Source organism: Pinus tabuliformis, chromosome 2_2, assembly GCF_031772625.1.
Source record: "Pinus tabuliformis cultivar Carrire ecotype Pingquan chromosome 2_2, CPIR1, whole genome shotgun sequence".
NCBI classification, from domain to species: domain Eukaryota; kingdom Viridiplantae; phylum Streptophyta; class Pinopsida; order Pinales; family Pinaceae; genus Pinus; species Pinus tabuliformis.
The window spans coordinates 527,919,116-527,945,737 of record NC_142300.1 but is presented as its reverse complement, the minus strand read 5'-3'; the positions used below and the strand labels follow the sequence as shown (position 1 = coordinate 527,945,737).

General features: G+C 37.3%; 2 pseudogenes; both read right to left on the bottom strand.

Annotated features, from left to right (window-relative positions):
• Positions 1-646: 646 nt before the first annotated feature.
• On the bottom strand, positions 647-8,139 carry LOC149193688 (putative xyloglucan endotransglucosylase/hydrolase protein 32; annotated as a pseudogene).
• A 4,912-nt stretch (positions 8,140-13,051) lies between these two features.
• On the bottom strand, positions 13,052-26,557 carry LOC149193687 (putative xyloglucan endotransglucosylase/hydrolase protein 32; annotated as a pseudogene).
• Between the last annotated feature and the right edge of the window lie 65 nt (positions 26,558-26,622).

The window sequence follows — 26,622 nt, the reverse complement described above, 5'->3', positions numbered from 1 at the left end:
GCCAAAGGTGATTGGTATCGACAATATTTTCTTTAATGTGAGCTTTGAAGGGACGCCCAATCTAGCCATTGTATGATTTTCCACATGAACAAGGGATTTGGTAAACCCTTGAATTCAACATGGGGTTATAATTATCTTTGGCTGTTCGTAACATCAACTTCAAAGTTTATGGGGTTCAAAAGCAATCTTAACATCTTCTTTAACAAGATTTTTGCTATGAGGTTAGTGGTCCCTTTTATGTAAGGGAGAGAAACTTGGCCTTGAGGAGGAGAGGAAAGAGGGTTAATGGATCTGGGATTAGAGATGCTCTTGAACACTTTATTGATTTGAGAAGAGGAATAACCATTGGCTCTGAAAGCTTGGAACAAGTGGGTTTTTTCGCAAGGAAGGAATTGGGGAGCAAAAATTTTAAGGGTTCGAGAGATGAGAGTTTTAAGAATGCTAGATTTTTGGGAAGGGTGGTGGTGAGAATGAGGATAGAGATAATGATTAGTGTGGGTCTTCTTTTTGTAAATTTGATGAGTTAGGGAGCCATCATGAAGATGAATGGTAAGGACATCTAGGAACGAAAGAGAGTTATTATATTCAAATGCCATGGTGAAATTGATATGAAGAGAAATGTTGTTGAGATGGGAGAGAAATAAATCTAGCACATGTCTACCATGTTGCCAAATGACAAAAGTATCATCGACAAACCTAAACCAACAGTCCAGAGCTTTAGCTTCAAATTATTGCATAAAGAAATCTTCACCCTCAGAAATCTTCTGATGGGGATACTGTCCACCATAAACCTGTCACACACGATAAAAAATAATGAGATACAATTCTCGAATTTAATTTGATGGGGATACTGTCCACCATAAACCTGTCACACACGATAAAAAATAATGAGATACAATTCTCGAATTTAATTTGCTTATCGATATCAATAATATTTTGGTTTTCAATTCTTAAACCTAATCGATTTCAAAAATATTTTGAAATTACAAGATATTGAATATTACTCATTCATCCCAATATTACCTTAATCTATAATCAAAATTCTGAAATATTCCCTTACTCCGTGATAGGAATAAAAATATTCCACTCATTTATTAAACCTAATCCACACACTATATGTAAATTATATGATTATACATACAAGATTTGATGGGGCGTCCAGAGAATGGTGTAGTTATGAAAGCCTTTAGTAGGGTCGAACCAGAGATGGAATTGCTGTTCCCTGCCAATCAGATTTGTCCCATCTCCTGTACCGTTCCCATACACGTTGGTCTGGAGTTTGTAAGGCTCCCCTGGTATTGTTCCCAGAAACTCTATATCTATCTCGTCATGCCACCCTGGATAAACTTGATTGTTTGACAGGTGATGTTAGAAACTGCTATTAGAAACAGCAAAAGGCTCATTTCTTTTTAACGTTAAAGCAGTTTCTAATCTTAATGTGACCCGATCTAATCTTAAAGCATTTAGATTTTATCCTAAAGCAGTTTCTAATCTAAAGCATTAGATCTTAAGCGTTGAATTGGTATATGATGGACGTACCAGATTAGAGTTAAATAATATATAAAGGATTGGGTCCTCTCTCTCCCACACACAAGAGTTGCATTCTTCTCCATCAAGAAGCACATAAAGAAAGTGAGGGCAAGAGGAGAGAAACCGAATTCTGAAGAAGAGGAACAGTCAGGAGTCAGATCAAAGTAGATGGCAGCCATTACATCTTCCGCTGTTGATCAAGGTATGTCATCTCATATAAAGTTCTGTTTGTGAAATATTCGGTATTGATGATCTTTGGGCTGTAAGTTAAGACTTTTTACATTTGGTATCGGAGCCACAATCAATAACTGAATATTTCCTATGATGTTAATCAAAGTCCTGCGCATGCTTCACAATAATAGATTTTGTGCTTTACTCATGATATTAATCAAGATTCGTGATCCGATTTATCATATCCCTTGGTTTGATTCTTGAGTGCCCCTCACTCCCAAAGCGTGTGAGTGATAATTTTGCTCAGTGAATCGCTGCATGCAAAATGAAGTTGAATCTTCTTTGTTGCGAACTCCAGCATGCCACGGGCTTTCTCTCTCCATGACAAACCCGTCCATTGATCGTTCTGTGACAATCATTTCATGTCAATTATTTTAAAATTTTAATAGATTGGTGATAATGCCCCAATGTTGTGTAAAGAAGAGGAGGAATTTGAAAACTGTGTGTTTGATTGAGAGACTTACAAACAGTTTGACAAATTCGCTTTCACCTCCACCACATGATCATTCATTCTCCAGTCTTAATCATCTAGAAATCCCCCTTGAAATTAGTATGAAAAATTTGTCTTATTTATTTAAGACTCGAAACAGAGAAGTCAAAATACCCGACACAGCCTGGTCGCTGGAAGAGGGCAAATGAGTGAAATCAGGTGTCGAAGCTTTTCGACTTTCAAGGAAAATAATGGAACGAAATAAGAAGGATATGATTCTCCTGGAACGAGAAGCTGTTATTAAGACTATGAAGTCAAAGATCATCGCGAGATTGGCTTCCCTTGTAGGTAAGTCTATCGCTTTCCTTAAACAGAAAAGAAATTATGTATTCAACGAGGAAAACGTATGCAACTCGCTTATCAATTAAAGAGGTCTTATCTTATTTTCTCTAAATTTGATGGAAGTCTTGTGTGAAACTAGCTCACCGTACAGGCAGGTGTCTTGTTTTCTCTGAAGTTAAAGAAAGTAATGTATGATTTACCTTTTGAGGGCCTTAAATTTTTTCTATAAATTTACGAGAAACACACGAGACTTTAATACTGTGCTACTGCTTTAAAAATCTACAGAACTCCTGTAGGAAAGTTACAGTTTCGATTGAATTTGAAATTTGGGCATAAAAGTAATTGCTCTATGACTGATTGTTTTGCATAAGGTATGTGCTATAAATTATTTATGCACATGAGATTTATGATCACCAAAGTGGTCAAAATCAGAATGTTGTTTCGCATCAAGTATGTGTTATAAATCATTTATGCACATGAGATTTATGATTTTGTTAATCACCAAAGTGGTCAAAATCAGAATAATCATTTAGTGCATAATTGACATAACGATTATTGATAGAAATTGCCAGTTATAAAAAAATACCAATTAAAGCTGGCGTCACTAATGATAGAACCTGAGAACTTACCCAAAGGAAAGTCTTGTTCTATAACTAGTTGACATGATGAGGTTTAATAGATATTTTGATTAAATAAATATTGATCATCCAAAGATGTCAGTTCTATTTGATTGAATATATTTATTACCTGCTTATGTTTTGGTATTTAATTATGTTAAGTATAAGATAGTATCTACCCAAAGGAGTGCTATATTGTACTATTATGTCTACATCTGAATCGCGTTAGTTATGAGCTTATAGTGATTTCAATTTTAATTTGCAGGAGTTACCATGAATACACATGCTTCATCTGTTACATTGTTCACTGGTGTTAATTTTTCTGAATGGAAAGAACAAGTCAATTTCCATTTAGGTATTCAGGATCTTGACTTGGCACTCCTTGTGGATAAGCCTGCTGCTCTTACAAGAGATAGTACTGAGGCAGAAAAATCACACCATAAAGCATGGGAACGCAGTAACAGATTGAGCCTTATGTTTATTAAGATGACTGTTGCTAACAACATCAATTCAACAATTCCACAAACAGAAAGTGCTAAGGAATATATGCAGTCTGTGGAAGAGCGTTTTCGTTCAGCTGATAAGTCACTCGCTGGTACTCTTATGGCAGAACTCACGACCATGAAGTTTGATGGGTCGCGAACTATGCAAGAGCACATTATAGAGATGACTAATATTGCAACAAGATTAAACTCCCTGGGACTTACAGTAGAGGATTCTTTTCTTGTCCAGTTCATCCTGAACTCGCTACCTTCTGAATATGGACCTTTTTAGATTAACTATAACACTATAAAGGATAAGTGGAATGTTAATGAATTGGCCAGTAGTCTTGTTCAGGAAGAAGGACGTTTGAAAAATCAAGTGAATCACTCAGTAAGTTTTGTGAGTAATAAAGCTGGTAAAGAAAAGAAAGGAAAATCAAGTCATTTCAAGAAGAAAAAGGCACCTGCTAAGAATGGGCAGGATGAGGAGATGACTAATATTGCAGCAAGATTAAACTCCCTGGGACTTACAGTAGAGGATTCTTTTCTTGTCCAGTTCATCCTGAACTCGCTACCTTCTGAATATGGACCTTTTCAGATTAACTATAACACTATAAAGGATAAGTGGAATGTTAATGAATTGGCCAGTAGTCTTGTTCAGGAAGAAGGACGTTTGAAAAATCAAGTGAATCACTCAGTAAGTTTTGTGAGTAATAAAGCTGGTAAAGAAAAGAAAGGAAAATCAAGTCATTTCAAGAAGAAAAAGGCACCTGCTAAGAATGGGCAGGATGAGGAAAAGAAGGAACTAAAGAGTGTTCAATGTTGTATCTGTAAAAAAAGACTTATCGTCTAATTCTAGAAAGTGGATATGTATTAAACTTATACAGTGCCCTTTATGTACCTTCATTATCTAGAAACCTTATTTCCGCAAGTATATTGGATATTTCTGATTTTAGATGTATGATTGGATCTGGTTGTTTCGATTTATATAAGAATGCTGATAATGTTGGTTCTGGTATTCTAATTGATGGTTTATATAAATTGAAACTGAATGACACTTATGCGAATTCCTTGTTGAATGTAGTAAATAATGTTGGATGAAAACGTAGCATGTTGAATGAAAATTCTGCTTTCTTGTGGCATAAACAACTAGGTCATATATCCAAAGAAAGAATGATGAGATTAGTAAGTAATGAAATTTTGTCAAATTTGGACTTTAGTGATCTAGAATTATGTGTGGATTGTATTAAAGGTAAACAAACCAAACATAATAACATAATAAGAAAGGAGCCACTAGAAGCAGCCAGCTTCTTGAACTAATACACACTGATATTTGTGAATGTCCTTGAGATGTTTGTAAATGAAGTTGAGAGGCAATTAGAAACTGGTAATGCAAGATTCATTGAGAATGGTGAAGTCAGTGGGAGTACTAGAAGAGAAATAGTAGAAATAAAGGAAACAAGGGTAAATGTTACATTACCTAGAATAGTTCCTCCATCTACTATTACTCCAAATGTTGTTCCAGCTGTTGTATAACAGCATGATGATAATGAACAACATATAAATGAAGAAGTACTTCCTGAAGGAAATGACTTACATAATGCTGATATGCATGAACCACAACAAGTAGCATTAAGAAGACCTCAAAGAAATCGTAGGTCAGCTATTTCTAATGATTATGTGGTTTATATGCAAGAATTAGATTATGATATTGGAATCAATAAGGATCCAGTTTCGTTTTCACATGCTGTATAAAGTAAAGAGTCAAAGGAATGGATTAATGCCATGAAAGAAGAACTGAAATCCATGCAACAGAATGAAGTTTGGGATCTCGTTGAGTTACCACATGGCTGTAAAAGAGTCGGATGCAAATGGGTTTTTTTAAAACCAAACACGACTCTAGTGGTAATATCAAACGATATAAAGCTAGACTTGTTGCTAAGGGTTACACTAAGAAAGATGGTGTTGATTACAAGGAGACATTTTCTCCTGTTTCGAAAAAGGACTCACTAAGAATAATAATGACATTAGTAGCTCATTATGATTTGGAGTTGCATCAAATGGATGTGAAAACAACTTTTCTGAATGGAGATCTTGATGAGGATGTTTATATGGATCAACCTGAGGGTTTTTCTGTAGAAAGTAAAGAACAATTGGTGTGTAAACTTAAGAAGTCAATGTATGGGCTTAAACAAGCATCCCGACAGTGGTATATTAAGTTCAATACCATTATTACATCTTTTGGTTTTAAGGAAAATACGGTTGATCACTGTATATATCGAAAGATCAGTGGGAGCAAGTTTATTTATCTGGTCCTTTATGTTGATGACGTCTTGCTTGCTGCAAATAATTTAAGTATATTGCATGAGACTAAGGAATTTCTCTCAACGAAAGATTACATGCTCATCCAATGAATCGGAAGTGATTGGATATAGCGATCCAGATTTTGCTGGATGCATCGATACTAGAAAATCAACTTTTGGTTACCTGTTTATGTTTGCTCAAGGTGCCATATCATGGAAAAGTGCGAAACAGACTATCGTTGCTTCATCCACTATGGAGGCAGAATTTGTGGCATATTTTGAAGCCACAATTCATGCATTATGGTTGCGGAACTTTATTTCAGGACTTGCGGTTGTCGACACCATTAGCAAGCCGCTGAAAATTTATTGTGATAACTCTGCAGCAGTATTTTTCTCAAAGAACGACAAGTACTCTAAAGGTGCCAAACATATGGAACTGAAGTATCTTGTTGTGAAAGATGAGGTTCAGAAACAAAGAATGTCAATCATGCACATCAGGACAGAACTTATGATTACAGACCCTTTGACGAAAGGGTTACAACCAAGACAATTTAAGGAACATGTTCAAAGAATGGGTCTTGGTTGTATTAATGATAATTGATGTGTGACATTCTGAGCTCTTTTATGTGTTTCTGATATACAATCATGTGTTTCTTGTTTTAATGTAGTAATACGTATTTTATGTAATCTTAAACAAGAAAGAGTCTTATAAAGATATTATGTTTAATCATTATGATATAAGACATTATGTGGACCATTATGCTGTTTTATATAAATTATGAGTATGAATTGATGGATTGCTGGTATTGTAGTATATGGAAGGGAATGCATTGAATTAATAGTGCACAACCGCCATAACTCTCAGCAATTTATCATAGTATGATGTTCAACACTTAATATTATGAATAGTCGGGTCAAGTGGGAGAATGTTAGAAACTGCTATTAGAAACAGCAAAAGGCTCATTGCTTTTTAACGTTAAAGCAGTTTCTAATCTTAATGTGACCCGATCTAATCTTAAAGCATTTAGATTTTATCCTAAAGCAGTTTCTAATCTAAAGCATTAGATCTTAAGCGTTGAATTGGTATATGATGGACGTACCAGATTAGAGTTAAATAATATATAAAGGATTGGGTCCTCTCTCTCCCACACACAAGAGTTGCATTCTTCTCCATCAAGAAGCACATAAAGAAAGTGAGGGCAAGAGGAGAGAAACCGAATTCTGAAGAAGAGGAACAGTCAGGAGTCAGATCAAAGTAGATGGCAGCCATTACATCTTCCGCTGTTGATCAAGGTATGTCATCTCATATAAAGTTCCGTTTGTGAAATATTCGGTATTGATGATCTTTGGGCTGTAAGTTAAGACTTTTTACAGGTGAAACATCACCATTCCAATCAATAGATAAAAAATTATGGCTGGAGTTAACCAGCCATATATTGGGTATTTAATGCCCTCAGAGCAGCTCACAACTTAGCCGGATAACACGGGAGTGGGCAAATATTATTTAATGCCGAATTTGCCCGCTTCCGTGTTATCGCGTTAAGTCCTGTGCTGCTCTGAGGGCATTAAATACCCAATATATGGCTGGTTAGCTCTTTCCAAAAATTATACTCACATTTCCCTGACTCAATTTCCATATAATCTTCTGACAGTCAATTCATTAATTGATGCATGAAACACAAATAGAAAATGAAGATGAATATAGTTACATAGAATGAAGTGATGATTCCTGCAGTATAGCCCCCCTGAAGTTTAACAGCAGCATTGAACAAACCATACATGTATGGTTCGTTTGACTTGAATCGACTGCCTGATGCCACAACCAGAGCACATATCACCTAGTTTCTCAGCATAATAAACAATATAATACAATATGAATAATTTAACTATAAAATCACAGTCTTGTAGAGTTGATTTATGAGACTTTTTATTTGTGGGGCAAGAAATCCCTATGACACATCCTATCCAAGCCATGTGCAAGTGCAAACAGAAAGGATAGAGAACATAACTATTGTTTAATACCAGATGATCTGTCTAATGTGAGTGTGACTGAGGACTCATCTTTGGAAACATTTTGGTGTTGCCCACCCCAGAGATTAGCATAGCCCTCTGAAAAATTTCATAGTCTTGAAATAATTCATCACAGGAACACCAGTTAACGATGGTATAGCAGGATTTTTGTCTGTAGAAGCCAAACCCTTCATGGATATTACTGGACTGTGAAGCAATCCAAGAAACAGAAAGAAGGGAAATAGAATGCCCTTCCAGCCATTGTAATCAGTGAGGAATATTGAGAATTGGGCAACCATCATACACTATGTACCAAATATACTCACGAAATTCGTTGGTAGTTTCTTCTAGGAACGGATCCAATTTATAGCATAACTACTCCACTAGATGAGGGGGAACATCGCTTAGTTTTTCAGCGCTATTGGCGTGTGCAAACAGAACGTAAGATTTATGGGTAATGACGAGTGGCGCATCATTACAATCTTGACTTCTGGTTTATCATAAGGCTTGCTTGCTTTTCACTCATAAACCATGTTATATACGCATAGAGGGTGGTATGTTATATACGCATAGCCACTGTACACAGCACTTTGAAATGCATTCTGATTAGTAATGAGAGACCGTTATGCTAATATGGGCAGTTATAATCACTCCCTGTTTTGTTCTCGAATTTTACACGACACTTCTCTTTAGGGTCACCGATTTCTTGTGACATTTCTGTTTGATAGTCTCGTGAGCTCATAGATCATTTTCTGTGACAATTCCGTTTTATTTCACATTTCGAGTCTGGTGCGGTGATAGATCATTTTATGTGGCATTCCTGTTTTATTTCACATTTTGAGTCTTGTGAGGTTATCGATCCTTTTTAGTGGTATTCGAAGTGTTTTATGATAAGAGGGATAAATGAAAGGCTAATTTGAAAAATAAGATTATATATTAATTATTATTCACTATAAACAAAAATGGTTTATGATTAAATTTAAAATATCCATTTTTTCATTGGTGTAAAGTATTGAATAGACCATTTTTATGGGTTTTATTTTTTTATATACAAAAAAATAATTTAAAAAATATAAATTTGAAAAAATATGTAAAAATAACATGTGTACAATTTGTACAACTCTCATTATATCAATTTATACTCTAATGACATGACATGTGTACTATAATATGAGCATTATATAAAAAAATTGTCATCATTCAATATTAAATAAATAATTATTAACTTATTATCATTAGTCGGAGTGACAACAGTGGAGAGAGGGAAGAAACATAAAAACATCAAGAATATGGTGAAGAGTGAACATACGCATAGTTTTTCAAAAAAGTGCAACTGACTTATTTGAGAATGATAATCGAGCCCAACTAGAGGGCACTAGAGACGACATGGCCATTGTAAGCAGACGAAAGCAAAGTTCTATGCTGAGAGGTACCGTAAGAGAGGGAAATGCAGTAGCATTGAGACGATGTCTTTGTGGAAGCAAGAAGGTCAAGTTCAACGATTTGGAGTGATGGTTGGATCGTTGTAGAGCCAACGAGCAACAAAGTGATGGCATTCATTGTCAAGGCAACTTCCATGATGACGAGGAAAGGAGGTGTCCTGAAAGGTGAAAGCCCATAAAATGCTGTCAACATTGGAAGAGAAGCGGAAATAAAGCAACAAGCGCGGTCGTTCACAGGATTGGCATACTTGGAGCCAAATGAAAGAAGAAAGATTTACAATTTAGATTGTTTCTAATAGTCAAAGGTAAGGAGAAATGAAAATTGAAATGTTTAAGCATAAAAAGTTGGTTGTTTATATATGGCATTTTAGAAACTCTACAGGTGGGTGTGTTGTATGTCATGACAACACACATAGTATTCTAATCTATATACGCAATGTGAAAACATTGATACTTTCCATTTGAGTGTAGAAGACGATATAGTTAGTAGGTTCTTGATTCTCACCTATTTGTTATTGAAATTTCGGGCCAGTTATCCAGTTGAAGGCAGCAGCTTGACGTGCAGTAGCAACAACAAGAGCACACAAGAGACCAACAATAGCACAACAACAACAATGGAAAATGAAACTTCAAAAATCAGCAAAATATTGCGACGTGAAGAGGTTAAATAGAGCACATGCCCATCTACCAGCTAAGCAGAGGGAGAAATAAATCAAAATCAGAGTTAGGACACGTGGGAGAGGTTAGGAGGTTACCAATGACAAAGACAATGACGGAGATGCTCATCCAAGTGAGAGTAAAGTGAGAATAAATGCACATAGGCATGCCATTAATTAGATTATTGAATAAAACAGTCCTCGATGTCAGGATGTGTGGATAAGTTTCAAACCTTAATCAAAGGAAAATGTGACATATTGATTAAATATACATGGGAGTTTTGGATTTTGAAACTTTGACATGAGAAGAATCCTTTTTGAAATCTTGCAAGTCGAAAGTCTGATCCAGCATATCAATGTGGCTTGTTTGAATAAATGCATATAGTAAAGTGTCCCGGGCATAAAACATATCAATTTGTTGTGAGCGAGAATAAAGCGAAAATAAACACACATGGTCGGTCCATTAATTAGATAAATGAATAGAGTAGGTGCCGAGACCAAGATGCATGTAAGGGTTTTAAGTTGCAATCGTTAAAAAAATGTGGCATATTGATTAAATATATATCGGATTTTTCAGGCATTGAAACCTTGACACAAGAAAAAATAGTTTGGAAATATGTCGAAAAAAAGGCCTATTGATCATATTAATTTACCTCTGTACAAGGGGATAAAAATTACAATCTTCATACGAGGGATAATAAAATGACAATAAATGCACATAGTTGACTAACCAACGATAATTAATGAATAAAATAGATAGTGAGAGCAAGATACATGCATAGACAATGGATCTTATCGAAGGTTGTATTCCAAAAGCCAGGTGGATTCAATTTCACATTTAAGTTTGGTATGATAAAAGAATCGGGGTTGCATATTAGTGGTTGGAAGTCCATAACATAGTTCAGAGATTCAGAATTTAGATATTTTTTTATTATTATATAGGATCAATGCTACATGAATCGGAAGTTTCGAAAAGAATTTCCGCGATGTTATTAGTTTGATATAACTCTATTATAAAGAGGTTCGTCTGACCAACAGACCAACAGGAATGTCCCACGGGTCCGAGGTGTCACTGCCTTATCTATTTCAAATATCTAGTGATTCTTGTCGGCCTCCAAATGCCTTGTTTTTTCAAGTTCCAACTTCTGACTTCTGAGATTGTTATTTGTTTCGATATCTAGACCCTCCAGAGGTATGAAAAATAATTCAGTAGAACATCACATTTGCTCTCAAGTGTAGCTTTCCGAGAATGGGCCACATCTTAAAAGTGTCGATATTGTGAGTGGCGATATGCGATGAAATCGCCGACAATGGGCTGCTAGTGTTAAAGTGTCGGGATGGACAATAATAAATTAACAAAGGATTTTCCTGCAAAACCAAAGAAACTCAAGCCTTTTCTCTCTCCTCCCAAAGGGACGTGTGGCAACAAAAAGACTGGATCTGATAAGAGACATGTGACAAATAGGGACTAGATGTGTTGCAACCGAAAATTGGTTGTGACAAGTGACACGAGAAGGCTGACATCATCATGATGTGCCAACAGGGTTGACACATGGTAGGCGAATTTGATAGTTTCGAGGCTTACAATATGCCAAAAAATGGCGGCACGTTGCATTATTCAAAAGGTGACATATGGAAGATATGTGGCAATGATGATGTCATGTATGGGAGATCAACGATGATAGGTTGAGGTGTATTGTGCATCGAAGTGAAACCTCCGTCTGATAACCTCCAATTGAAGGGCTTCGATATGGGGGCTAGATTGCGGTCATGTGAAGAGCCACAAGACCAAGGCCCAAAAGCAGAAGGTGATTGATGATCGGCAATTGGCAATTTGACATGTCGTGCACCAAGGTTACACCTCTGATTGGAAATCACCAATAGAGAGGGCTCCGATTTGGGGGCTAGCACCATATTCACAAAGAGTTCAAAGGAATCAAGGGCGGCAGGTGGCATTATTCAAAAGGTGACACATGGCAGATACATGGTAGTGATGGCATCACGTATGGGAGATCAATGATCACAAGTTGAGGCATATTGTGCATCAAAGTGAAACCTCTGATTGATAACCTCCGAATGAAGGGCTTCAAGATTGGGGTTAGACTACAGTCACGTGAAGAGAAATAGGACCAAGGCCCAAATGCAGAAGGTGGTTGACGATCTACAATCAGCGAATTGACATGCCGTGCACCAAGGTTACACCTCTTATTTGGGGGCTAGCACGACAATCAGAAAGAGTTCAAAGGAATCAAGGGCTATCGGTGCATTGGAAGGGTGGTGACAATGTAAATATTTGTTCTATCTCTCTAAATCATGAAGTTGGGTGGACATAGGTTAATAAATTTTTTCATGTAAATTTGGGCATGAAGGGTTAACATATGTTTTATATGATAAAATTAAGCGTGGAGGGGATTCACTCATTTCCTCTCCACATAGATCAGGCCATGTCACTCATTGGATATCGCAAGTTTTGGGATTGCAACCAAATGCTACATTGTGAAATCACCGATTGTGATTCCGTTATATTATAAAGGCTGAAGTGCGTGTGATGTGGTCCCATGTGTTACACATTGGAAAAGTTTGTAGTGCAATATTCTAAAGAATCGACCCCATGTCCCAAGCTAAAGGGCTTAGTCCCAGAAGGCATCGCTCATTTTCTTTATGACGTAACATCCTTTCCATAGGCATGATGTCACACTCTACCATGTGGCTAACACACAGTTATTGATTCAAATAACCTTGGGTGGAGCAAATCACAGATCGGAGGCCCACAGTTAATCACACGGTCAAAATGGTATATTCTTTGAAGGTCGACGAATCTGCTACACTAAAGTGAGGAGGAACCTCACCATAAAAAACCTATCAGCTTAATTAAATATTAATTTTAGTTAATTAATTAATAATAATATTAATAAATAATTTACTAATATAGTTATGCATATGATTGATTGGTATGTGTTTATCTACGTATACCAACCACATTTATTAAATAAATGTGGTTATGCTAATTATATATCCAGAGCTCGAATCTGTTCTTTGTTCATCTTCGGAGAAATAAAACAATCAAGAAACCCCTGTGAGCAGTATCGCATATCGTCATCATTCGTCGAAGAGCAGCTGACGGTGATAAAGTGGGTGTAAGTTGAGAGGAAGGGCTCATAACTGTAGTTGGCTTAGTATCGTCCTCCATTTGTGGCCCATGCAGAGGCGTCCCATATTGTTGCATAAACTGACATGGGCTTCGAAGGGTATGTCAGTCCAAGGCTCTTCATCCTTGGAAACATTTTGATCAGAAAATTGTCCACCATAAACCTGCCACACAATAAAAGGATGGAAAATAATGAGAAATAATCCTCGAATTTAACAGGATTTTCGATTTCAAGAATATTTATATTTTAGAATTAGATGCATATAATATTTTCAATATTTATATTTATTTGTACTACACTGATTCACTGAAGAAATGACCCATGACATCTTAATAACGAAAAATAACTTGTAACCTCATAATAACAAAAGTGAATCCACCAATTAAACTAACCTCAAGCACCCACAATATATATATATATAAAGTAGATTTCATATCATCCAAAGACAAAAAATATATGTAAATGATATGATTATACATACAAGATTTGATGAAGTGTACAGGGAATGGTGTAGTTGTGAAAGTCTTTAGTAGGGTCAAACCAGAGATGGAATTGTTGTTCCCTGCCAATCAGATTTGGCCCATCCCCTGTCCCGTTCCCATACACATTGTTTTGGAGTTTGTAAGGCTCCCCTGGTATTATTCCCACGTCTGTCTCGTCATGCCACCCTTCATAAACTTGGTTGTTTGACAACTGAAATATCACCATTCCAATCAACAGATCAAAAATTGTACTCACATTCCTCTGAGTCAATTTCCATATAATATTATTACATGAGTTGATTCATTAATTGATGCATTAAACACAAATAGAAGATGAAGATGAATATAGTTACATAGAATGAAGTGATGATTCCTGCAGTATAGCGACCTTGAAGTTTAGCAACAACATTGAACAAACCATACATGTATGGTTCATTTGACTTGAGTCCACTACCTGAAGCCACAAACAGAGGTCATATCATGTGGTTTCTTAGCATGATAAACCATTAATTAAATATTAATAATTTAACCATAAAATCACAGTTTCATAAATTTGATTTATGAGACTTTATATGTGGGGGTAAGAAATCCCACTAACACATCCTATCCTCACTAATGCAAACAGAAAGGATAAAGAATATTATTATTAATAAATAGCTAGTGAGCATAAGAAACAAGAAGTATGTTACCAGATGATCTGTCTAATGTGAGTGTGAAACATTTTGGTGTTACCCACCCCAGAGATTAGCATAACCCTCTGAAAATTTCATAGTCTTGAAATAATTTAATGTCATTTCAACTGAGTTTCGTAGCAACTATTTGTAAAAGAAATCAATTAGCAAAGTATGCTTACTGAAAGGGAAATAAAAGATGCTAGATGCAACAATCAGACTATAGGTGGATGTAAAGAATTTGATGCTAGTATGGATTCCTCTTGTTGCCTACGCCTGATGTAAGCATTGCCTTGCATGCAGGAGTAGCAACTGAAGGAAAATGGTGGAGAGATGCGAAGATCAGCCAATGTTAAAACTCTAGAGATAGTAGTGAATGTTAAGCTTTGTTGTTCTATGTTTCCACTGTCCACTGTCGCCTTTGGTAATGTCATTCCTTGCGATTTATGTATTGTCAAACCCCATGCCATTCGAAGGGGAATTTTCCTGCGAGACCCTTGCGTTATTGGGGGAAGTGGAACATAAGATGGGTTGAAGGCGTCCCATGGTAGGCCTTTGTATTGGAAGAAGTCAACACCAACAAAGGATGGTTATTGAGGGGGTTTTGATCTAGCTGCATATAAAATGGAAATTACTTTCCCAAGTGCTCCGTTTACAAGACCTACTTCAACCCACAAGTTACATGTGAGGAAAACATATTGTTCATTGCAAATAAGAATTTTTGCATCCAACTATTCATCTTCTTCGTGTGCACCAGTAGGATGGTGGTTCCTTTTCTCTGCATAGCATCATGCAATTGGCATGTTCAATTTTTTGAGCATTTGTTTGTTATGCAATTCGATAGCTAGGTTGGTTGGATATAGGTGGATTGCATTGTCAAATTCCTGTTTCTCATCCTTTGACAAAAAGTAATGTGTCCTTGACATTAGAAGGTTCTAGTCTTTGACTGTTGGTGTTGCATTTCTGAGATTCATGAGCAATTGTTGGAATGCAATTTGAAGAGGGTTCGCCCCTTGTTGGTGAAATATGGTAGACATTGTGACGACCGTGTCAAAGGTGTGCCAAAGGGAATTTCCGCTAATGTACCGACATACATGGGGATGTCCTTCATAGGAGGTAGTTGCCCAAGATCACTAACAAGTATGATATACCGATTTCTGAAAGGCACATTCTGATATGAAGGGAATACCTCCCTTAAGCGATCGTTTATGTGTGAAAGAAGTTTAGGGCCAATAAAGTTCATTTCATCGATTAAATTGTGCTTGAAGTGATGAAGTTTTTATTGGAGATGCATAAGTGGTTGGTCCACAAGAGGATGCATTGACACTAAAGGAATGTGAATGGCATAATGGATTGTAAGTGCCTTTATGTTAAACACAACAACACCTATTGGAATGCGTAGGAGAAATGGACTTGAATTGGGAAGAGATTCAGCAAGAAATGTATCTTTTAGGCAATCAATTAAATGAGACATCCTTGTGCCAACCGTACCTTGAATGAGAATTCTAAGTGGAGGAATGGAGGAATGGAGGAAGTGGTCCTAAAGTGGGTGAGGACAATGGTGAAAGTAACTTGTTGGGTGGGCGATAGTGAGGTGAGCGAGCGGGGAAATGGAAATGGGCTAAAATGGATTTGGGTGGATAAGTGACTAAATTCTATGAAACATATGGTTGTCTCTTGCAAAATGAGAGGGATGGTAGTATGGGCCCAATTGTGGTTAGAGTCAAAGTCGCGATATCCAAGCATGTCAATGTCATCAATTTCCATGTTGTTTCTAGGGTCTAGCTAAGAAAGGAATTGTGATTCATCGATGTCTATGGATTTAGGCGGGTTCGACATATCATTAGTAGAGTTGTCATCAAAGAAAGGGGAAAGGGGGGTTTCACGGGCTTGATGAACATGCCATGGAACATACACATATATTTTTTGTTCCCAATGCGAAATGATTGCTTCATCAGTGGAGCCTATGTCTCTTGGGAGTGTGCGAAAGGGAAGTATAGAAGTAGTTCACTCCAATAGAAAGAAGCATAGGATGCATCAGCAGGAGAAGGGATCAAGGAATAGTAAGGTAGGACATGAACAATCTTGCAAGGATTTATTTTTTTTCATTGGTTATGTTTTCGACAAGCAGAGAAGGACCAGGAATGTGTAGCTTCGAGGAGAGTTAGTGTTTCATGCGAAGTAGGTCTATTCGTGTATGCTACAATGAAGGGTGGTGTTGCTAAGGGGGAACCTAGACCATGAGAAACACCTCAAAAAAGAGTTCGAGTAACATTGAGGGAAACACATGAGTGGCTACAAAGTGAAAGAGGCAGTTTTTATAGTATGTGGCATGTTTCCTGTGCGCTGATGTCCCTATCGACAATTGTTTCTGTTAAAAATTTTGTATGTCATTGAATGCAATTAAGAATATTCTCATAGTCCCTACGGTGAGAGGATGAAAATATCAATGGCGAAGGGAGGATGCATGGGTCATTCTCTATAGAGATGTGTACATAAGGTCCAAGTTGTTCAGGAGGGTGAGGATTCCAAGCAGAAATGTGTTCATCGAAAAAGGACCTAGCTCTATTCATTGCGACTTGGTCATCCCAATTGAGGTTGTCCATATCAGGTGCATTTTCGAGCCAAAGGAAACCATATATATGTGCGAAGCCCCTATGTTTCCACTCATACCTGCAAAGATGAAAAAGGAACTTTTGTGAGGCAATTGTACATCCAGGAAAAGAAAGAAAAAGGAGAAGGATGGTCAGGGAAAAACTTGCACCAGAAGTCCTTCGCATGTAAACCTTTTTGCAAGAACTTTTTGAGGAAGATTGTGAATCGACAATGAATGTACTATGTTACGAGATGTGGATTGTTAATTATATTCTTGAATTTCCATCGAGACAACTCAGATAAGTCCAGGGGGGGTTTCCAGGCATGACCATGTGCATGTCATGCCATTTGGTGTCAGCTTCACTTAGGGTGAAGAAGAAAGTAGGGCTACCTATTTATATGATCATATTAGTGAGTTCACCTCTGCATTTGTTCCAGAGCAGCATGTCCCTCTGAGGCCTGATCCGAAATGCATAATCTAGTTAGGAAGCATGGAATCAGGCATGTCATGGAGGCATGCATGAAGGTCTGCAATGATCATTGGAAAGCCCTCTTCAAGGTTTCTCTTCATGAAAACAACAACAGTTGCTTGATTATGATGCCACAACATAAGATTGTAAAAGTAATACTAGAATCTTGGATGTTGGGAAAAACGATTATCATAGTAGCGTATGAGGTGAACAACATATTCTTGCATTTCAACTTTTCTAAGATGTGGTTGACTAATCATGGCAACCCCTATGGGGAAGAGTGTGGGGAACTCCATAGCAAATAGGCCTTCTGTGGTATATTCATTGATAGTGGAGGGGGAAACAAAGGACTAGGAAAGTGAAGTAGTGGAATTAGGATGGGGAGACTATAGGTAGTTACGTATTTCTTCAAGCTCAGTATGGGAATTAGGGAGTGCTGATACAAAAGAGGATGGTTGGAGGTTTTTTGGAGTGGGGTGTGCAGGAATGTTATCATCAAAAGTAGGGAAGTCAAGTCGTGGTTCAGGAGAGGAGGGGGAGATGCGACAGACGAGAGAAGACATATCAGTAGGGTGAGTCGGCAAGGCAGATATTGCAGCTTGGTCCAGTTGGACATCCTTGTAGTAGGGATCATGGGCTAGTTTGTACTCTAAATCTGCAAGAACATGTGTCCCACTAATAATGAAATCATATGTTTTGTGGTCAGAGCCATGCCTAGTAACAACAACGATGTCCAATTCGGAAACCAAGCATGGTAAAATGTTGGCGATGGCAGTGATGTCTTGCGAGAAACAAATAATATGACCAATGTATTTTTACTTCCCACCTCGTGCATGGGTGACTTGCAAAATTGGGCTAACACGTGATATGAACATTTATTCTATTTGTGTTAGAGAAGCAAGGAAAAATGGTTGGTCTCCAGGGTCCATGTTGTTTGCAAGGGAGAAGTGGTGGGTAGATTTTGTAGTTGCACATTGAGAGCAATATAGGTTACCATGTAAGAATTTTGTTTTCATATTTGGGTATGATTCTTTGCATATGGAGCAGATATGCAAGGGGGAGAGGTCATCTATCCTTTCACGATATCGGTGGTGTGCATGGTTAAGGGCAAGGTTGACCAAAATATGGGGATGTGAGGGTGAAGGAGGATGAGTCGATGGTGCAGTGTGCGATGTATATGGGCAAGAAGTGGCAGTGAATGTAGGAAGTTGAAGGGTAGGTACATTTAGAGCAGGAAATGTTGGAGATGGGTTTGCAAGTGAAGCTTCAGGATGTTGGGGAAGAGAAACATTAGATGGGGGTATAGATGGAAAGGTTTGGGTGTTTAAATCAGATTTATATTTGAGTTGTCTTTGTTTGTTGGAGGCATCTTTATTCTATGCATAAAGGAGTCTCTTCTGAGCATTTCTTGAGGGGTTTGTAGAAGATGTTGGCATGTCCATCCTGATACAAACATGGGGACACAAGTTCAAGTGAATATAGGAGATGAGAAAGAGTTGTCTTAAGCACAAAGATAGAGTACATAGCCCCCAAAAGCAAGAACTTCATTAGTGGGTATATTTTTGAAATAGTGCCTTCTAGCTTATAAAGTAGATGTGTCTTTTGACAAAGTAGTTGAAGTTTAGTGGTCAGAGAAACCTTTTTATAATAGAGTTTATGTTTCTTTGATATTATGTACTAATGTCATGTGATTCAAATTTTGTTGTTGGAAATTTGTCAAAGCTATCTTTGGAGCATAGAATGAGATTAGAATCAATCTTATTTTAGTGAAGTATTTTTGTGGTGATCGATAACTATCTATCATTCATTTACCAAGTAGATTTAAGGAAACCAAACAAAAACCCTTTGTAAGAAGCCAGTGTTTGTATTTAGGTGCACAAAGAACAATATAAAAGGATGTAAATATTCTATTTTTTTTAGAAGGAAGAAGGAAAAAAACATATATACTATATGTAAAAGTAAAAGATGGAGAATTATGCAAAGGTGGAAGCTGCAACATGTATCATAGGTGTATATACATAAAGAAGAGAAGTAAAATGATGAAGTGAACAAAAAGAAGGTGGGTGACAAGGGACAAAATGACAATGAGAGAAAAAGAATATAGAAGTTATTGTTTACACTTCAGGGTGGCATGGGGAAAAGAAATCGACTTTCAAAGATGCTGAACAACTGAAGCAGTAGACATTTTTTTGATTTCCTAGAGGAGAATGGAACATGCAGAGCTATAGGTGATTTCCTATGAATTGATTAGTACAAACTTCAAATGGTCCACACCATTGAAGATATTTGTTTTCACAGACAATGTGAAGAGGAAAGGATGGCATGAAACCCTTGCACGAAGCTCATGGATAACACCAGGATCACTGGAGAGTATGAAAAAGTCTTTTTCTTGGACACCCATGAGTTCAGTTGCAACATTATCAAATGTGATGACATTTTCCAGTATGCTTGTGTGTTCATGCATTTCAAATTTCATCACATATCGATAGTCACATTCCAAGAAGGCCCCACCACATTTTGTTCAGTGCCACATTCCATTTGAGTGGTTGAAAACTTTTTTCATGCATTGCATGCCATGAGATGAGAGAGGGCATGTAAGGAAGTAGAAATATTGCATGGTAATAGAGGTGATGGTTCCATAAACAAAGAACCATGTTGGTTTTACAGCAGGATGCGAGTCTATGAGGTCGATAATTGTATGTTGCGGGTGGCCCTTCTTGGAAGGCCCCAAGAATTTTCTACTTAACGATGGTGAAGAGGCCAAGTGGTCTCTTTGATGAAACCATGATTGGAGTTGTTCAGTCTTTGGAATGGTGCGATCTAGTACGAGGTTGGTGGTTGAGATAGTCCCAACAGTTCTTCCATTAAATTCGGCTATGCGACCCCCTTTGATTGCAAGCACGGTTGAAGCACCAGAAGAGGTGAGTTCAACGAGTTGCTTGCCCAAGGTGTGGCAATTATCGCCCCATAGGGTGATGTCGATACTATAGCCAGACATGTCTTGCAAGATGAGAGTTTTCCTAGGTGTTTCAGAGCCATCTTTTCGACAAATGGTGGAAGTTAGTGAAGTGGACCCGACAATGTAATGATGTCGACAATTGAGTCGAGGTTTACAGTCTGATTTCATATATAGATTTAAAATGGAAACGATGGAAAGGAATTGTTGGAACATCATCTAAGGAAGGTTGAACAGTGGAAGTTGTAGAGAGGGAGACTTCCCATTTCCTATCTAGATGGATGTAATTTGTGTTTGTTGGTTTCACATTGCCATTTGAAACCATGTAAAGCTTCCAAATTTCGACAAGGTCATGCAAGGAATCTAGCAGATCACCAAAGGCATAGAGATGGATTGTATCATTGGAAAAATCAACGAGGTCAAATCCAAAGACCTTTCTGGAGCCTCGAGCATTGTTGTAGGAGCGAACAGATGTTTTTCCAAGCACCCTACCTTGGATCAACCATTGTTTATGATAGGGGCTTAGCATCAAGAATGGAATGGAAGCAGGAAAGGTGGAGGAAAACTAAGTTGATGATGACACAGAATCCTATGTCGAAGAAACAGTAGACGAGGCAAATGTGTGTGACGTTGAAGAGCCCAGTTGGTATGTTGACGTTTGTACAATTTGAAGAAGGTTTGGGTCCCTAATCAATGTTACATGATGTCTGAGAACTTCCAGTTTAATAATTTGCAGAGTCTTGAAAAGAAGGAAAGAAAGAGAAAAAAAACGCGGCATTAGTCGGAGTGACAGTGGTGGAGAGAGGGAAGGAACATAAAAAAATCAAGAATATGGCGAAGAGTGAACATACACACAGTTTTGAAAAAAAGTGCAACTGACTTATTTGAGAATGATAATCGAGCCCAACTAGAGGGCACTAGAGGTGACATGGCCATTGTAATCAGATGAAAGCAAAGTTCTATGTTGAGAGGTACCATCAGAGAGGGAAATGCGGTAGCATTGAGACGATTTCTTTGTGGAAGCAAGAAGGCCGAGTTCAATGATTTGGAGTGATGGTTGGATTGCTGTAGAGCCAACGAGCATCAAAGTGATGGAATTCGTCATCAAGTCAACTTCCATGATGACGAGGAAAGGAGGTGTTGAAAGGTGAAAGCCCGTAAAATATTGTCAACATTGGAAGAGAAGTGAAAATAAACCAATGAGCGCGGTCATTCACAGGATTGGCATACTTGGAGCCAAATGAAAGAATAAATATTTACAATTTAGATTGTTTCCAATAGTCAAAGATAAGGAGAAAGGAAAATTGAAATGTTTAAGCATAGAAAGTTGGTTGTCTATATATGGCATTTTAGAAACTCTACAGGTAGGTGTGTTGTACATCATGACAACACACATAGTATTCTAATCTATATACGCAATATCAAAACATTGATACTTTTCATTTGAGTGCAAACGACGATATAGTTAGTAGGTTCTCGATTATGACCTATTTGTTATTGAAATTCTGGGGTAGTTATCCAATTGAAGGTAGCAACACAACATGCATTAGCAACAACAAGAGCACAAAAAGAGACCAACAATAGCACAACAACAACAACAACAGAAAATGCAACTCAAATAATCAGTAGAATAGTGCGACATGAAGAGGTTAAATAGAGCTGACGCCCATATACTAGCTAAGCAAAGGGAGAAATAAATCATAATCAGAGTCAGGACATGTGGGAGAGGTTGCGAGGTTACCAGTGACAAATACAATGACAAAGATGCTCGTCCGAGTGAGAGTAAAGTGAGAATAAATGCACACAGGCGTGCCATTAATTAGATTATTGAATAGAACAGTCCTTGATGTCAGGATGTGTGGATAAGTTTCAAACCTTTATCGAAGGAAAATGTGACATTTTGATTAAATATACATGGGAGTTTTGGGATTTTGAAACTTTGACATGAGAAGAATCCTTTTTGAAATCTTGCAGGTCGAAAGTCCGATTCAACATATCAATGTGGCTCATTTGAATAAATGCATATAATAAAGTGTCTAAGGTATAAAACATATCAATTTAGTGTGAGCAAAAATAAAGCAAAAATAAACACACATGGTCGGTTCATTAATTAGATTAATGGTGTAGAGGTTTTAAGTTGAAATCGTTAAAAAATTTGGCATATTGATTAAATACATATCAGATTTTTCGGGCATTAAAACCTTGACACGAGAAAAAATATTTTGGAAATATGTCGAAAAATGGCCTATTGATCATATTAATTTACCTCTATATAAGGGCATAAAACATACGATCTTCATATGAGGGATGATAAAATGAAAATAAATATACATAGTCGACTAACCAATGGTAATTAATGAATAAAATAGATAGTGAGAGCAAGATACATGCATAAACAGTGGATCTTATTGAAGGTCGTATTCCAAAAGCTGCGATAAGGGGCAAATTCGATTTCACATTTAAGTTTGCTATGATAAAATAATCAGGGTTGCATATTAGTGGTTGGAAGTCCATAGCACAGTTTAGAGATTCAGAATTTAGATATTTGTTTATTATTATACAGGACCAATGCTACATGTATCAGAAATTTCAAAAAGAATTTCCGTGATGTTATTAGTTTGATATAAATCTATTACAAAGAGGTTCGTTTGAACAATAGACCAATAGGAATGTCCCACAGGTTTGAGGTGTCATTGCCTTATCTGTTTCATATATCTAGCGATCCTTGTCGGCCTCCAAATGCCTTGTTTTTTCAAGTTCCGACTTTTGAATTATGAGATTGTTATTTGTTTCGATATCTATACCCTCCAAAGGTATGAAAAAGAATTAAATAGAACATCACATCTGCTCTCAAGTGTAACTTTCTTAGAATGGGCCACATCTTAAAAGTGTCAATATTGTGAGTTGCGGTATGTGATGAAATCGCCGACAATGGGCCGCTAATGTTAAAGTGTCGGGATGGAAAATAATAAATTAACAAAGGATTTGCTTGCAAAACCAAAGAAACTCGAGCCTTTTCTCTCTTCTCCCAAAGGGACGCGTGGCAAAAAATACCGGATCTGATAAGAGACACGTGACAAATAGGGACTAGATGTGTTAAGGGATGCGTTGCAATCGGAAATTGGTTGCGACAAGTGTCATGGGAAGGCTGATGTCATCACGACGTGCCAATAGGGTTGACACATGGCAAGAAAATTCGACAATTTCAAGGCTCACAATAGGCCAAAAAACGGCGACACGTTGCATTATTCAAAAGGTGACACATGGAAGATACGTGGCAGTGATGACGTCACGTATGGGAGATCAACGATCAGAGGTTGAGGTGTATTATGTATCGAAGTGAAACCTCTGTTTGATAACCTCCAATCGAAGGGCTTTCATACGGGGGTTAGACTGTGCTCACGTGAAGAGCCATAGGACCATGGCCCAAACACAGAAGGTGATCAGTGATAAGCAATCAGAAATTTAACATGTCGTGCACCAAGGTTACACCTCCGATTGGAAATTGTCGATAGAGAGGGCTCTGATTTGGGGGCTAGCACCGCGGTCACAAAGAGTTCAAAGGAATTAAGGGCACACATGACATTATTCAAAAGGTGACACGTGGCAGATACATGATAGTGATGACCTCACATATGGGAGATTAGGGATCAAAGGTTGAGGCATATTATGCATCGAAGTGAAACCTCTGATTGGTAACCTTTGATTGAAGGGCTCTGATATGGGGGCTAGACTATGATTACGTGAAGAGAAATAGGAGCAAGGCCCAAACGCAAAAGGTGATCGATGATTGACAATCGACGAATTGACTTGCTGCTCACCAAGGTTACACCTCTGATTTGGGGGCTAGCACCACGATCATAAAGAGTTCAAAGGAATCAAGGGATATCAACGCATTAGAAAGGTGACGATAGTTTAAATATTTGGTATGTCTATCTAAATCTTGAAGTTGGGTGGACATAGGTTAATACAGGTTTTCATGTAAAGTTGGGTAGGAAGGGTTAACACAGGTTTTATATGATAAAAGTTTCGCGCGGAGGGGGCTTCACTTATTTCCTCTCCACGTAGATCAGACCACGTCACTCATTGGAGATCACAAGTTTTGGGACTCCAACCAAATGCTACATTGTGAAATCGCCAATTGCGATTCTGTGATATTATAAAGGCCGAAGCGTGTGTGATGTGGTCCCATGCGTTACACATTGGAAAAATTTATAGCACAATATTCTAAAGAATCGACCCCTTGTCCCAAACTAAAGGGCTTAGTCCCGGAAGGTATCGCTCACTGGCTTTATGACGTAACATCCTTTCCATAGGCATGATGGCATACTCCGCCATGTGGCTAGAGTGTACTTATTAAGATTCAAAGAACCTCGAGCAAAGAAAATCACAGATCGGAAGCCCACGGTCAATCACACTGTCAAAATGGTATATTCTTTGAAGATCAGCAAATCTACTATAGCATCATGGAAAAAAACCTCAGCATAAAAAACTTATCAACTTAGTTCAATATTAATTTTAATTAATTAATTAATAATAATATTAATAAATAATTTACTAATATAATTATGCATATGATTAATTAGTATGTGTTTATCTATGTATACCAACTACATTTATTAAATAAATATAGTTATACTAATTTTATATACATGATAAAATTTATTTTAAATCATTAATATTAAATACCTTCCTTTATATATTTGATATTTTTGTCTTCGCTAAGAACAATAAATTCTCAAGCAAAGTGTATCATATAAATTCATAAACAATTTAATTCACACAAATTTTATCTAATTAATCAAATGTAATATAGTAAGTAAATATACTAAAACATACATTCTCAAATTAAAGTTTTGACTTGAGGTCATGAAGTTTTGACTCAGTTTTAAGCGATAAAATAAAGTGGAGATTTCAATATCAGTAGCTACTGGTTGGTTTCTAAGAGAAAACTTTTATTTTAAGACAACACAATTTAGTTACAAGTTTGTTTCTCATGTATAAAATATTTATTTGAACACAACCGATTAAACTGACATATAACCGTTGTCAAAATAGTTTATCACAATAATTGCATGACACAAATATCAAACGTTCGAGTCAAGATGTTTTTGCCTTTCTAACATGACAGGTTGATTATGCTTTGACATAAATTTCTGACCAGTCGTTCAACTCCCTATGCCATTATCAACACAAATTGGGAACTCTCATTAGTTTTGATATTCTAGTTTTCGGGTACATTATTTGACATAAATTTATGACTAGTGGACGACCTTCCCTCTCCAGCTTAGCACAGATATGGAGCGCGCCTGAACAAGTTTGGCCTTTGCAAGATTGTAGTTCCATTATGATATGCTTAATCACTAACGATTATTGATTGATGCTATGGCCGTTCATGTGGTTGGAGTAACTCGATCAGACATTAACGATTTTCCACGCCTCTTTCACATCACGAAATATCTCCTCAGATTAGTAGTAGTTCAGTTGTAGTGAATTGACTGGTTCAGTGGGTGGCCTGGTATACTACAAGTGCATTATGACAATTTTACTTTGGATTGGAACAATACTTCTTTTCACAGCTCAACGAATGTATCCATGAATAGTATCTGCAAATTTAGTAGAATTCGTATTATTGTTACAACGATATAGACGTTATACATGGAGAAATGCTACTTAATTTCGTTTACATATTATTGAAACTTTCCCATCCTGAATTTCACATCGAATAATTTAGATAGAAAGATGGATTGGTATAGTTTTCTTCCATTGGCTAGCAGCCTAGCCATACTTTCAGTCCAGGATTGAATGGTTGGAAGAGCCTATATGGAAATCGTGTCCTTGGGATATCGCTGAAGATCTTGGCAGTAATCGTAGGTCATGTAATTCTTTCGTACTACCTCCAGAGCTCGAATTTGTTCCTTGTTCATCTTCGGAGAAATAAAACAATCCAGAAACCCCTGTGAACAGTATCGCATTTCGTCATCGTTCGTGGAAGAGTAGCCGATGGTGATAAAATGGGTGTAAGTGGAGAGGAATGGCCCGTAACTGTAGTTGGCTTTGTATCTTCCTCCATCTGTGGCCCATGCAGAGGCGTCCCATATTGTTGCATAAACCGACATTGGCTTCGAAGGGTATGCCACTCCCAGGCTCTTCACCCTCGGAAATCTTCTGATCGGAATACTGTCCACCATAAACCTGCCACACAATAAATGGATGGAAAATAATGAGAAATAATTCTTGAATTTAACAAGATTTT